The 12684-nt window shown below is 42.7% G+C and overlaps 1 pseudogene; it reads left to right on the top strand.

The window, feature by feature from the left end:
* The first annotated feature begins 2630 nt into the window (after positions 1-2630).
* Positions 2631-7376, top strand: LOC144108734 (uncharacterized; annotated as a pseudogene).
* The last annotated feature ends 5308 nt before the right edge of the window (positions 7377-12684 follow it).

Raw genomic sequence — 12684 nt, 5'->3', positions numbered from 1 at the left:
TTTGGGTAATACATCTGAGAACTCATCCATAAGTGCTTTTCTTTCTTTTTGTGCTTATGAACAGTTTGTTAATTAGTGATCAATGTTTTGTCCTTGAAGGCCCCAAATTGCAGGTTTTGTGCTCTGTTTAGTACAACTTGTAAAAGTAAAAATGAAAGCGATGATGACCTGTTAATGCATAGCTAGTATAGAAGTTAGTGTGCAAATTGGGAGGGAGGAGTATGTGGCGAGGGTGCCGGATTCGTTGGTATTGCTTTCTATCTGAACTTTCGTTGTGCCATTCGTTGGCCTTTTAAGAATGGACGTGTACACTCTGAACACAGTAACCTACAACGGAACTTTTGAACGTAATTAACTTTTGTCACAAAGATTACAATAGATGTTTTTCGGTATTTTATTATGTTTTCATTATTTTTGTGGTGCGAAATGGTTACCAAAAGTCAACCAAAAGTAAACCGTTTTAAAGGTTACGATGAAAAAATTGTCAAGTAACATTTGTGCAGTAACATTTGAGCAGCACGGTAACCTGTATACGTGGACAAGCCAGGATATATGCACATAGAGAAGACGTATGCCGCTTATGTGCGGGGATGTGCTTTTCGGATGCAGTGAGGCTGCGGTTTTGACCGCGAGGTAGATGCTTTAATATGCCGGAGACATCAACGTAGGTTATCGCATGAGCCCGGTACTGCTGTTTTGGGTCGCAGTCACATTGAATCGCGCGTTATCAGATATCTGTCTTCACTTTTACCAAAGGAGGCTGCGAATGCAATGCAAACACAGTATTTTTCGGCTGAATATGAGAGAACACATCTTGAATGTTCGATTCCTATTCATGAGTTTTGCAAAGAAACCCAACGTATCCTTCCCTAACCATGTTCTGTTTAGATTTTATTGCACGAATAAGCGTTAATAAACAAATATTTCAAATTACTCGTAATTTCTCGATGCCTGGGATGGAGCCTATTTCTCATCTTCCTGGAACTGATACGCGATAACAACAGATGGCAATTAATGGTCAAAAACAGACATATGGAAGGACAGCGCCTGGGAAGGCGACAGCGTACGTAACCGCATTTGCGGGCTGCCGAGTGCGCTATTCGACGTCCCTTCTTGCGGTTCTCTACATACGCTTCCAATGTATCATATCAGGTGGCAAATATATATCACAAATCAAAGCGTAATAGGCCCACGGTACGAACGGCGGCGCCCAGAAAACGAGTAATTGGCAAAGAACTACTCAAAATATCACATGACGGCCGCTCCAGTATGCGTGAGACGCGCTTGCGCAGATGGACGACGCTTCACCCAATGAAAAGCGAGCTTCTGCTTCACGCTTGGCATCGTTGCACGCCGGTAAGTCTAGACAACGGGCACGGCCGCTCAATGGCAACGCACTTGGTGCGGCCCGTCGCGTCGCGCCGATTCTGCTGGGCGAGAGCGTGACACGAGAGTTTACAGTTTCCGCCGTCGGGGCGCCACTGCTCCGGGACACTTTGCAGTGGGGAGAGCGCCCGAGCGCCGCAGAACCAGTGGGTATCACGTGTCGCAGCGTATTTCTTTTCGATTCACGACTGCTGTATTATGCGTGCGCACGTGTGTGATCGTGCACGGTGTAAACAGATGTTTTAGCACATGCAGTGCCATGCCGCGCAACTGCTGTGTGCCGCTGTGCAGCACCAACGCAAGGAAAGATCCGACGATCCGATATCATCAATTTCCGTGCGATCCTCAGCGGCGGGCAGCATGGTTGAAGAAGAACATTTCCCGGGAGGGCCCGGGTGGAAGAGGCACCAAGTGGGAGCCGAGTGATAAATCGCTGGTATGCTCACTGCACTTTACGGACGCGAACTACAAGATAGAAACGAAACTGAAGATTCTACTTCCGACAGCGGTTCCGACTGTGTTTTCGAACTACCCAAATTACATGCAAAAAGAAAGTGAACAATGAAGAAAGAAGTGGCCACGAATTGACTGCTCTGCTGACTGCACGGTTAAAAAAAAAAACAGAGCCCAAATGTGAGTGGAAATGAACTTTTTGCAGAGGCATGCACAGGAGTTTCTAGTGAAAGTGCCTTGTTAATCAAGAATTTATACCAGCTCACATTAAAAGCCGGCTGCGATAATTCTGCGCTGGTTGATGAAGCTTGTCAGGCAACATTCGATATTGCGAGAGTGATAGATGATGCAAAGAAGATTGAGCGCAGGCTGAAAATGAAAATAGCTCGTCAGTTTAAAGCACTACAGAAGCTGCAAGCCGAGCACGACAAATTAAAAGAACGTTTGCAATGGTACGAAGTAAACAAGGAGATTCAAGATCATCCGAAGCCGAGGACAAAACAGCTCTCTTCATCAAAAATCAGGTTTCTAATTGCTGCAAGCAAAAATCAGTGTACAATGAACCTGTCTTGAGAGAGTGTGTGTTATGGAAAGCGTGCTCAAGCAAGGGCTATGAGCATGTTCGCTCGAGAAGCCTTTTCAAGCTACCGTGTCGTACCACACTACAGAAATATGTGGGTCATTCAACAGGAGAAGTTGGAGTCGCATCCCTCATCAGAGAACGTCTTCGTGTTGAGTACGAAAGCCTGAGTGTGCCGCAAGAGGCTTTCTCTTCACTCATCATCGATGAAATGGCGATTGCACAAAAAGTAATCTATGACCGGGATGTTGACAAGGTTTTTGGCCTCGTAGACGTCGGCTCTACCGAGCATGCTACAACAGTCCCTCAGGTGGCAAATTGCCTGCTGTGCTTTGTTTTGAGAGGGTTGTCGACACCTTACGTTATACCAGTCGGCTATTTTTTCTCCCGCTGCCTGAAAAATGACAAGCTTCATTCTATGACTATGGAACTAATGAAAACAGTGGAAGAACTTGGTTTTCGTGTGGCTAGAATTGTGACGGACAACCATCAAACTAATGTTGCCCTATTCAAACGCCTTTCAGAGGATGATGCACTGGCCCACGCTGTACCTCACCCTTTTAGGGAAGGTGACCCACTCTTCTTGTCCTTTGATCCAAACCATTTAATCAAGAATCTCCGCAACAACTTCCTAGAAAGGGAAATGGTAGATGAAGGGCAAGCCATTCGAGGTTGATTCTACCTAAGGAAACTTTTTGCAATTCAAACTCAACTCCTCGTTAAGCCCGTAAGGTTCCTTACACGGGCTCATGTTGAACCAAACAACCTCGAAAAAATGAAAGTGCGCAGGGCCGTGCAAATATTTTCTCCGCCTGTTATTGCCACTCTCCAGTACCTTCATGAAAACTCACAGTGCCACCCGGATGCGTCTGAATTCCAAGACTGCTCTGCAACAATCACCTTTATGAGGATGATAGCAAAGTGGTACGCTCTACACAACATCGCTTCAGTGAAGTCATGGAAACAGCAGTAAGAATCATTCACTGTATCTGACGACGAAAGACTGTCTTGGTTAGAAGTTTTTGGTGGCGTTATCACGTCCGGCATAAGTGACCACTTGCCTATTTTCTTACTCGCTAAAAATGCGCTAAGGAAACATGCGGACGGAGCCAATGTAATTAAAGCATTTCAAGAAATTAATGAAAAAACTTTGAACACATTTCGCACAAACCTTTCTGCGGTAAACTGGGAACCAGTGTATAGCTCCCCGAGCGCCGATGGTGCTTATGAACTATTTTTGAGATTGTTTATTGATGCATACTCAAGTTCATTTCCAATGAAAACATGCAAAAAAAGAAGAAAAATTCGAAAACCTTGGATCGATAACGATTGTTTGAAATTAATAAGAAAGAAAGGAAAGCTATTTACTAGGTTCTTAAACACTCGCAATCTGAAAGACTGGGAAATTTTTAAAAGGCATAGAAACAAAACTAATGCTAAGCTGCGAAAGGCAAAACAGGTTTATTTATGTAACTACTTTGAAGCTGGTAATGCCCCAAAAGCTGAACATATGTGGAAAAAAATTAATGTGCTGCTAAATAGAGTTCCCGTAAAGGAAAATATTAATGAAATCATATTAAACAATAAAGTCATTAAGGGAGCGATGCTAGCAGAGGAATTTAATGCCTTTTTTCTCAACTTGGTCACCAGCACACATTCCTCGGAGGCAATAAATGGAATGATTAGAAACCCACAAAGTTTTTACATTGACCCTACAAGCGAGACAGAGGTCTGTGCTGTGTACCATTCACTGAAAAACAGCTTTGCTTGTGATATTGATAATATCCAGATCAAACCAGTAAAATATGCACTAGACCTCATTTTGTCGCCGCTCACATACTTGTACAATATTTGCCTCTCAACAGGCACTTTCCCCAGGAAGATGCAAATCGCTAAGGTAGTCGCTATATTTAAAAAAGGGGACAAAAATAATCTGACAAACTATCGGCCAATTTCCATCCTGCCAGTCTTCTCGAAAGGTCTAGAAAAACTCATCCACATACGAATTACCAAGTTTGCCACTAAACATAATTTAATTAATCCCACTCAGTTTGGCTTTAGAAAAGGAATGTCCACAGAATATGCTCTTTTGGCTCAAAAAGAAATAATTTTGAAAGCAATCGAAGAAAAATATGTAATTGCAGGTGTATATATAGACTTTTCGAAGGCATTCGATAGCATAAACCATGTTACTTTGTTAAAAAAACTGGAAGTATTGGAATACGTGGAATACCTCTCGACCTCTTAAAGTCTTACCTCGAAAACAGAATGCAGTGCGTTTCCATACAGGAAATTCTATCCTCTTGCCAGCCAATAAAAGCAGGTGTCCCCCAAGGCAGCATACTTGGTCCCCTATTATTATTATTTAACTTGTACACAAATGATATTACGTGCATTAGTAGCAACGCAGAATACGTAACATATGCAGACGACACGACAATATTTTTTCGCAGTCGTTCCTATCATTCTCTTCAATCCGAAATAAACAACACTCTGGAAAAACTGACCACCTGGAGCGAAATAAACTCTTTACAGATTAATGCTAATAAAACAAAGGCCATTATTTTTACTACCAGACAAGCAGCCAGCGCTCCAGAGATGACGTTCACTTTAGGCGACGCAGATGTAGAAATCGTAGATTCTGTAAAATGTCTTGGTGTCCACTTTCACAAAAATATGTCCTGGGACACGCACATTGACCACGTTACCACACAGATAGCAAAAGCTGCTGGGGTCATAACTAAATATAAATCGTACTTACCGACGGCCGTTAAATTACACATTTACAATTCACTTTTCCTTTCACATGTTAACTACTGTCTCTTAGTGTGGGGTAAAACAACACTTGGTAATTTAAATCGCATACATGTCCTACAGAAAAGAACGATCCGCAGCATAGCAAATGTTCATTATCGTGAACATACATCCGAACTTTTCACTAAATTTGACATTCTTTCCATCCATCATATGTACTCATTCTACCTTGCAAAGCAATATAAGCATGACTCGCTTGAAATTCTCCGTACACTTGCTAACTTGACCCCTCAAACACGACACTACAATACACGCACTAATCTAATTTGGAAAATTCCTTACTCACGCTTAAGACTATCTGCACAAATGCTCCGTCATGCCCTACCGACCCTACTAAACCACCTTCATTGTCAAGGAATTAACATAAGCACCATTACCAACAATATGCTTAAGTCCTTTGTAACGCGACAGTGAGCGTGTATGAAATTGTTGTTGTATTTTAGAAATTCTCTTGTAGAATTGGTGTGCTACCGTGGCAGCATTCCTTGTACATACTGACCTTTATTTGTGGCTCTAAAATGAGTATATTATTTTTGTATTGCATATTACACATACTGGCTTTTAAACTTTCTAATGTATAAAGATGTATGTTTCTTAATGTTCCACTGTATATGCCTCATAAATAGGGGGCCCGAAGCTCGTCAAATGGAAACTTCCACTTTTTCTTCGAGCCCTCCTCGTCCTCCGCTAATCTTTTTGTGAGGAAGAAATAAAATTATTGATTGATTGATTGATTGATTGATTGATTGATTGATTGATTGATTGATTGATTGATTGATTGATTGATTGATTGGACTTCGTGTGCTATGTTGAGGACATTCAGATACAAGGCGGCAGGTCCAAACGAAAACTCATCAAGGAGATATACGAAGCTATGCTCTTGACAACAAGATCAACAGTGGCACTAATTGAGTACCTCCTGGATCACGTCAAGTAAGTGTCTTCTCAGTGGAGTCTTTAACGCCCATTTAACTGAATCTCTTCTATTTCAGCTTCCGCTATGTCCTGACACAAGCTCTTAACAGCGATCCTGTTGAATCGCTCTTCAGCAGCCTGAGACAATTCAATGGTGGAAACGACAGGGTCGACGCACGGGCGGCAGTGTTCACATCAGAAAAACTTCTGAAGGTACCATCTGTAAACAAAAACAATTAGGCAGGTGAGGAGTTACATATTTTGCCATTCTTTATGCAGGTTGCAATCCTGCAAGCAGCAAAGACAGCAAATGCTCCCATGAACTCCGAGGCGAAAGCAGCTGTTAAACTTCCCATCTAGGATGGTAAAACTTATGCCTTGTCAGCTGCCATCTCATCTGCAGCCAAGGAACTCTCGAGTGAGCTTGAATTCATCACTATGTGGAGTGAGCCGGTAGCTGACATAGAGTTGGCACCAATTGTATACCTGGCCGGTTACGTTGCACGTGCATGTGAGGAGAAGGTACAATTGGTTTACAAGTTTAAAAAATTGGATTAGGCTTGCATTTATTTGTCCTTTGTTTAGATGACTAATTCATATACATATATAAACGGAAATATGCCTGAACTCTTTTAGTACCGTTTTTCATTGTTATGCTCGTTTTCAGGTGGCTTGTGATTCCTGCAAACTCCTTCAAGCAGCGAGGCCAGCTGAAGCAATTTATGGATTGATATGCAACGTTGACGATGGACAGCTAGGTACCCAACAATGGAAGCAGTTTGCCTGTGTAAGCTTGTATGCACCTTTGTCACCAAGGTCATGAAGTGCTCGGACGTGAGACGAACCAGCAGGCTATGCAACACCTTGACGTCCGCAATATATTCCTCATTTCAGACAATGTCCGCCATTGACTTGTGAAAAAGAGGATCGCAACCACGCTGAGGACCTCTGCAAAGTATTTTTGAGCAAGCTGATAAGACCATTGTTGACGAACTGGTACACAGCTACTGCTACACAGCTCTTTTTTCGCAACAAATCAAGCGCTGACCGCGCGGCCGCTGCAGGCGGAGAGCACAGCTCTCCGCCCGCAGCTCTCCGCCCGTTCGGCAGCAGTGCTTCTGTGGTGCATGTTCTTATTTCCCCTGCATTTTGCAGCCTACACTACGTATCGGATCACCCCAAGACTTGGCCCTTTTTCATCAACATGACAAGCACGAGTCCGTTCTGAAGCCTGCTTATCACCAACCCCTGCTACTGCGCACGCCCGCGGAGCGCCATCTGCATCACCTGAGAAGGCCACATATACCCAACTCCGGAATTCGACGCTTTCGTTCGGCAGCAGTGCTTCTGTGGTGCATGTTCTTATTTCCCCTGCATTTTGCAGACTACACTACGTATCGGATCACCCCAAGACTTGGCCCTTTTTCATCAACATGACAAGCACGAGTCCGTTCTGAAGCCTGCTTATCACCAACCCCTGCTACTGCGCACGCCCGCGGAGCGCCATCTGCATCACCTGAGAAGGCCACATATACCCAACTCCGGAATTCGACGCTTTCGTTCGGCAGCAGTGCTTCTGTGGTGCATGTTCTTATTTCCCCTGCATTTTGCAGGTAAGCCCGCGTTTTTTTTCCACTTCTAAAATATTGTAGGCCTTTTCCGCGCTGCTGCCGAGCCAAGTTGTGTCTTACGAGTTGCGTCGTACGAGTTGCGTCTTACGAGTTGCGTCTTACGAGTTGTGTCTTACGAGTTGTTGCGTCTTACGAGTTGTTGTGCCTTACGAGTTGTTGTGCCTTACGAGCTGTGCAGAGCCAAGTTGTGCTTACAGCTGTTTGCCCTGTGTGCGTAGCCTTCTTCTGATCCCATTCAGTCATGACAGGAACCAGGGGAAAGAAGGATAAGGACGCGGAAGAATGCACTGAATGTACACAGTGCACCAGTATGAGGCAGGAACTTAAAAAATTCCGAAAAGAAATGTTAGCTGAGTTCCAGGAGCTGAAGAAAAGCGTCGACTTCTGTAGCAAATCATGTGATGACATATCCGAAACAAAGGTTGATGTTAAGGAACTCATCAAAGAAGTCAAAGCGTTACGAGACACTAATCATGCAATGAAAGAGGAAAACCGCAAGCTTGCTCGGCGAGTAGATGAACTGGAACAATATTCCCGAATAAATAACCTTGAAATAAAAGGGGTTCCTAAGGACGGTGACGCAACAGACATTGTGGTCAAACTAGGAACACTCGTTGGCGAACCTATCTCAAAAACTGACATTGATATCTGCCATAGAGTACCCACCTCAAAAGAAGATGAAAAGAACATCATTGTGCGCTTTGCCCGGCGGGAGAAACGCAATTTAGTATTAGCAAAGGCGAAGAAAACGCGAATAACAACAACAGACCTCGGCTACAGCCCCGAAAGCGCCGTCTTTGTTAATGAACATCTAACACGCAAAAACAAGCAACTGCTAGGTGCTGCCATCACAAAGAAAAAACAGGTTAACTGGAAATTTGCATGGACGAAAGATGGAAAAATCTTTGCGCGTCAAGCTGAAAACAGCACTGTACTCCGAATCAACTGTTTGGATGACTTGGAAAAAATGGCTAGGCAAACCGACACACTTTGATCAGGCTAGCAATCCGGTCCGTGGCCCTGTACCTGCAGTCTTTAGTAGTTTTCTACCGCCCTCATGGCAGTACAACCTTCCGATCTGAAAAATTTTCATCATAAAGGTCTTTTATCTTTTCTTCACCTCAATGCACGTTCATTAGAAAACAAGCACGATGACCTTCATTATTTAATCAATGCAACTGACATTTCTTTCGATGCGATTATGGTATGTGAAACGTGGTACAAAAATAGCTCTGTCCCGTTCTTGTCGCACGACTACCAAACATTTGCGTTAAATCGCCCCCTGCAACATGGTGGCGGCGTTATGCTATTAATGAAAAACAGCTTTAACGTGAACCCTGTTCCTGAGTTTACTGAGTCGACTGACGACTACGAAATAGTGACAGCGCGTGACAATTCACAATTTTTCTCTGTTCTTTATCGTCCTCCAAAGGGTGATCTGAAAAATTTCCTACTTTTTCTTGAAAGCCTTTTAGATTTTATATCTCTTAACAAATACTCTCTTTTTCTTGGCGGTGACCTAAACATTGATATCCTCAAAACTTCTAAGGCTAAAAATGATTTCCTGTCCATTCTAGAGTCATATGGGTTTCTAAACATTATAAATGAACCAACACGTGTTACATCAGTGTCAGCAACTCTACTCGATCTGTTCATCACTAATACTGATAAAAGTGTTTCTTCTTGCGGTGCGCTTGCTAGCGACATCAGTGATCACTTGCCCATTTTCGCCTTCATTCATGTAAAAGATTATCCTGCACCTTCAAACGATCCGCCGATTTGTAGACAAGACATAACCCAATCTTCCTTGGCATCTTTTCGAGCCGATGTTCAGTGTCATGACTGGAGCCATGTTCTTTCAAGCACTGATGTAAATGCAATGTACAAAGCCCTTGTATGTCAAATTACAGATCTTTACCAAAAGCACTTTCCATCTGTAGCGCGACGAAAAAACAGGAAATCGCGGAAACCGTGGGTAACACGGGATCTGGTCAATAAAATTAACATAAAAAACCATCTTTACTGGAAATTTGTGAAAAGCAAGGACATAAATTTATTAAAAGCGTATAAAACATATAGAAATAGGGTAAATAAAGAGCTCAAAGTTGCCAAGGACGAATACTTTGCTACCTATCTGCATGACGCATCCGGGAACGTCGAACTGTTGTGGAAGCGCCTAAATAAGATCATTAAACCAATCAGTCATTCCAACATCACCAGCATAAAAATCAACAATGAAGACATAAGCGGCACTGATCTATCTAATGCGTTCAATGCGCATTTTGTCTCCGTTGGGGAAACTGACTGCGCAAGCACAGCTTACTCTCCCACTGCAGATTGCATCCCTAATATCTCTGGAAGTATGGTATTCTTTCCCACTAATGAAAGTGAAGTGATTTATGTATATAATAACCTCAAAAATTCTAAATCTCGTGATGCAAATGACATGCAAATTGCCCCTATGAAATACATTATTGATATCATCGCTCCAGTGTTGACTAGCATGTATAACTTAGCCTTTGAGCTAAATACATTTCCAGAGCTAATGCAAATAGCCAAGGTGACTGTAATACACAAAGGAGGTGACAAAAATAATATAAATAACTTTCGACCCATTTCAATTCTCCCAGTGTTCTCTAAAGGTTTAGAAAAAATTATGCACATTCGTCTTTATTCATTTTTAGGCAAGCATTCACTCATTTCACCTTGCCAACACGGTTTTCTGAAACAAAAATCCACAGAATCAGCTCTTTTAACGCAAAAAGAAATCATTATTAACGCTCTAGAGCATAAGAAACTAGTTTTAGGCATATATATAGATTTTTCAAAGGCATTTGATTGCGTATGTCACAAAACGTTAATAATGAAACTTCAGCATTATGGCATACGGGGAAATTCTAATGCTCTATTATCATCGTACCTTCAACACCGCTCTCAGTATGTTAGCCATAATAATAAAAATTCCAGCGTCAAAAAACTTACTTCCGGTGTCCCTCAAGGCAGTATTCTCGGTCCCCTCCTATTTGTTCTTTACATAAATGACATCTTTTCCACTATAAGCGAGGTACAATGGATTGGATATGCAGATGATACCGCGCTCTTCATTACCGGAGATAACCCAAACAATTTGATACACACAGCAAATACAGCATTACAGTTTGTTAAGCGTTGGTCCGAAAATAACTTTCTGAGAATTAATGCAAAAAAGACTCAAGCAATACTTTTTCGTGCAAGAAACACCACTGTCACTCCCACAGAAAAGCTATTTCTAGCGAATGATGAAATTGATATAGGAACGCACGTTAAATCACTTGGGGTCTTTTTCTCAGAAAACCTAACCTGGGATAAGCACATTGAACACGTTTGCTACAAATTAAACAGAATCGCGGGAATATTGAGTAGGAATCGGCATATATTACCTACAAAAGTAAAAAGGATGGTGTACAACGCCTTATTTTTATCTGCACTTAATTATTGTCATCTTGTATGGGCGACCACATCCAAAGAAAACATTCATAAACTAAAAATATGTCAAAAACGCGCAATTCGAGCCATTGCGAATATTTCATACCGTGATCATACGTCCGCATACTTCGCATCCTATCGCATACTTCCAATTGAAACCATGTATTCGTTCCGCCTTCTTTGCCAGTACAAGACTGCTGTTCGCACCAATAATCAGTATTTTCTTCAGCTATTCAACCTTGACACGCGCACTCATAGTCATAACACCAGACACAATAATTCATGGGTCGAACGTTTCTGCCGCACAACATATGGCAATCAATCTTTATCGTACCACATCGCCGTCCTCTTGAACGCACTCAGTCGCGTTGGTGTTGATACAAATACAGAATCTGCACGCTCACTTTTCAAAAAATTAGATCGTAATGCATCCGCTTTCTGTTAATACCCTCACCATTGTCTCTGGCTTCATTTCTTATCCTCCGCTGCACTATTGCCCACCTGTATGGTTTTATATCCCTTTCTTTTTTCTTTATATCGTGCAGCTAACGACATTTTTGCTTACATATTGCTGCAACTACGCCCTGTACCACGTGCATTGTATTATGTCAGCCGCTTACTTTTTGCATCTCACGTATAAAACCCTGACATTGTCGTCCATATGTATATATCTTGTACAATGCTTGTCATTGAGCGTCCTTTGTTTATTTTTCTTGAATTGCTGCTGAACTGTACCCAAGGGGGCCGGGCTTCGTCAAGCTGCGCATGTGCAGCTTTTTTCCGTTGCCCCCTTTCTTCCTCTCGGAGAAAAATAAATTTGACTTTGACTGACTTTGACTGTCCCGGAGCAGTGGCGCTGCTGCGGCGGCGATGGGAACTAGGCGCGTCACGCCTCTCTCGGCCGACGCGACGGGCCGCACCAAGTGCGTTGCCATCAGTGATGCCAACCCTAGGGATTTATCCTTAGATCTAGAGATTTTCTCTTTGCTTTAGGGATTTAGCGTCTTTTTGTGAAATCTAGGGATTTTGAGGCCTTATAATTCGTATCTGATTATACTGCCTTTCGAACAGAAAAAACTATGAAAAATCTTAGTTACTGTTCCTCTATTTTTGGTGTTGTGCCAAGCCGATAGATGGCGACAGCAGTTCTGCAACGCGAAATAATCTGCTGCTGCACAGAGAGGAGAAACGAAACTATATGACTTCCAAACTGTTTATCGTGCGTGTCATCACTGGCGCTACGAGTGACTGCTGCTCTACGCAAGAAAAAAGTTGAGTTTTGACTTGTATTGCCTGGATCAACGCGCTACGTCTACACTCACCGCGTACCTTGTCGGTTCAAACGTGCTGGATGTCAGATGGCAACTTCTGGACCGGGAGACTTTGAGGAAGGTGAGCCAAGCAAGAAGAAAGCGAAAGCATACGACCAAAAATATTTGA

Source organism: Amblyomma americanum, chromosome 10 (assembly GCF_052857255.1).
Source record: "Amblyomma americanum isolate KBUSLIRL-KWMA chromosome 10, ASM5285725v1, whole genome shotgun sequence".
In the NCBI taxonomy this organism is placed as follows: Eukaryota; Metazoa; Arthropoda; class Arachnida; order Ixodida; family Ixodidae; genus Amblyomma; species Amblyomma americanum.
Note: the sequence above shows the minus strand (reverse complement) of the source record. Positions and strands in the feature narration are given on the sequence as shown.